Here is a 2,907-nt window from a genome sequence, read left to right as displayed (position 1 = left end):
TAGCGGGATGGACGCGGAGGGGTCGGAGGTCACAGGGGGAGAGCAGTTTTTTTCTCACACATTTCATATTTTTATTTTTTATTTTCCACATTTAACTACACATATCAAATAATTAAAATAATCGCATTATATTTGCCTGTAATTCGTTTGCTATATCTCCCACTGTACATTTTACATTTATACTCATTTTAATATTGAATAATCCATTCTTGCACAATAATATCCTGCGTTATATTTGTTTCTGAAATTTGTATTTCCACTTGATATTTTCCACATGTATATATTTTTAAACTTTTTAATGCTATTTTATTTCTATTTCAGAAATATTTTGGACTGTTTATTTCTAGTGTCTTAATTTCTCTTATGTACATTGCCTTGTTTTTGATGCTGCTGCAACGCAAACATTTCCCAAATTGGGATCAATAAAGTACTTCTTATCTATCTATCTATCAATCTATCTATCTATCTATCTATCTATCTATCTATCTATCTATCTATCTATCTATCTATCTATCTATCTATCTATCTATCTATCTATCTATCTATCTATCTATCTATCTATCTATCTATCTATCTATCTATCTATCTATCTATCTATCTATCTCTCTCTCTCTCTGTCTCTCTCTCTCTCTGTCTATCTGTCTGTCTGTCTGTCTGTCTGTCTGTCTGTCTGTCTGTCTGTCTGTCTATCTGTCTGTCTGTCTATCTGTCTATCTGTCTGTCTGTTTGTCTGTCTGTCTGTCTGTCTGTCTGTCTGTCTATCTATCTATCATATATATACAGTGGTGGAATTAAGGGTTATAAATAATATAATATAGTAATAGTTGTATTTGTATAGGTCTTTATTAGATTTATTTACACATGTTTTTTTGTTTTATTAGTCTCACTACCAGGATTTTACTACATATTTCAAATAATTAAAATCGATTAAATATTAGTTTTATTTTAATGTATCTGTGATTCATTTCCTGAATCAGACACACAGTGGTGGAATGAAGGGTAATAATATGAATATAATAATCATTTATTCATCCAGCACTTTATAAGCTGAGAGCACAAAATGCTTTTTCATACACTTCAAAACATTTAAAAAAAATATTAAAATATATAATAAAATCAAGCATTGCCAAATACAAACTTAAACGTATAAAAAAATATATTGAAAAAATCCCACGTGGATGTATTATATATTACATGTCACTTGTTAGACGCTTTTATCCAAAACGACTTCAGTCATTTGTGGTGAAGTGTCTTCAGGGACACAGTGGGTGTTTCTCAATGTCGAGGAAGGCTGCTCCAGAGCCACTATTTCAAGGATGCTACGTCATCGAGTCACGCCGAAGTACTGTTCCAATGTCCAGGATGCTTGGAATTCTACCGAGGCCGGCGTACTTCGTTGCGGGAAATTTCAAGGCTGCACATGTGTAGACTCCGCGGTCTTAAAATCCCCACAATGCTTTGCGCACAGACCAATTTCCAAAATCTTTGGCGGAAATCGCGCTCCATTTAAGGCGGGGCCTCACATATGACGCACACCTGCACACCTGTTAGCCTGTTCCACCATTCTTCGTTTTCCGAGGCTAGGAAGGATTCTTGCCTCGCTTCTGAAGGACCTGACTCGGAGGGACATGTCCTACCAAGGAAGCGTCCTCGACATTGAGAAACACCCTGTGACATGCTGACTGCAGTGGGGATTGAACCAGTGCTCCTCTGATCAGAAGATCAGTGCACTATCCCACTGAGCCACAGCCTCCATGAGAGAGATGTATTATATGAACAAATACTAAAAAGGCAAGTCTTTAAATTTGTGTCACAGTATATTTATATTATTAAATGTATTTGTGAGAGAACAGAATGAGTAGGTATAGAATAAAAAGGCAAAAATAAAAAATAAACAGCTAATATAAACATATTTACATATTCCAACGTTTGGGTTCCATTCCAACGTTCGGGTCCTTTCCAACGTTTGGGTTCCATTCCAACGTTTGGGTTCCTTTTCAATGTTTGGGTTCCTTTCCAACATTTGGGTTCCATTCCAACGTTTGGGTTCCTTTTCAACGTTTGGGTTCCTTTTCAACGTTCGGGTTCCTTTCCAACGTTTGGGTTCCATTCCAACGTTTGGGTTCCATTCCAACGTTTGGGTTCCTTTTCAACGTTCGGGTTCCATTCCAACGTTTGAGTTCCTTTTCAACGTTCGGGTCCTTTCCAACGTTTGGGTTCCATTCCAACGTTTGGGTTCCTTTTCAACGTTTGGGTTCCTTTTCAACGTTTGGGTTCCATTCCAACATTCGGGTCCTTTCCAACGTTTGGGTTCCATTCCAACGTTTGGGTTCCTTTTCAATGTTTGGGTTCCTTTCCAACGTTTGGGTTCCATTCCAACGTTTGGGTTCCTTTTCAACGTTTGGGTTCCTTTTCAACGTTCGGGTTCCTTTCCAACGTTCGGGTTCCATTCCAACGTTTGGGTTCCATTCCAACATTTGGGTTCCTTTTCAACGTTTGGGTTCCATTCCAACGTTTGGGTTCCTTTTCAACGTTCGGGTCCTTTCCAACGTTTGGGTTCCATTCCAACGTTTGGGTTCCTTTTCAATGTTTGGGTTCCTTTCCAACGTTTGGGTTCCATTCCAACGTTTGGGTTCCTTTTCAACGTTCGGGTTCCATTCCAACGTTTATGTTCCTTTTCAACGTGTGGGTTCCATACTAACATTTGGGTTCCATACTAACGTTTGGGTTCCTTTCCAACGTCCGGGTTCCTTTCCAACGTTTGGGTTCCATTCCAACATTTGGGTTCCTTTTCAACGTTCGGGTCCTTTCCAACGTTTGGGTTCCATTCCAACGTTTGGGTTCCTTTTCAATGTTTGGGTTCCTTTCCAACGTTTGGGTTCCATTCCAACGTTCGGGTCCTTTCCA

Source organism: Trematomus bernacchii, unplaced genomic scaffold (genome assembly GCF_902827165.1).
Source record: "Trematomus bernacchii unplaced genomic scaffold, fTreBer1.1, whole genome shotgun sequence".
Taxonomy (NCBI): Eukaryota; Metazoa; Chordata; class Actinopteri; order Perciformes; family Nototheniidae; genus Trematomus; species Trematomus bernacchii.
Note: the sequence above shows the minus strand (reverse complement) of the source record.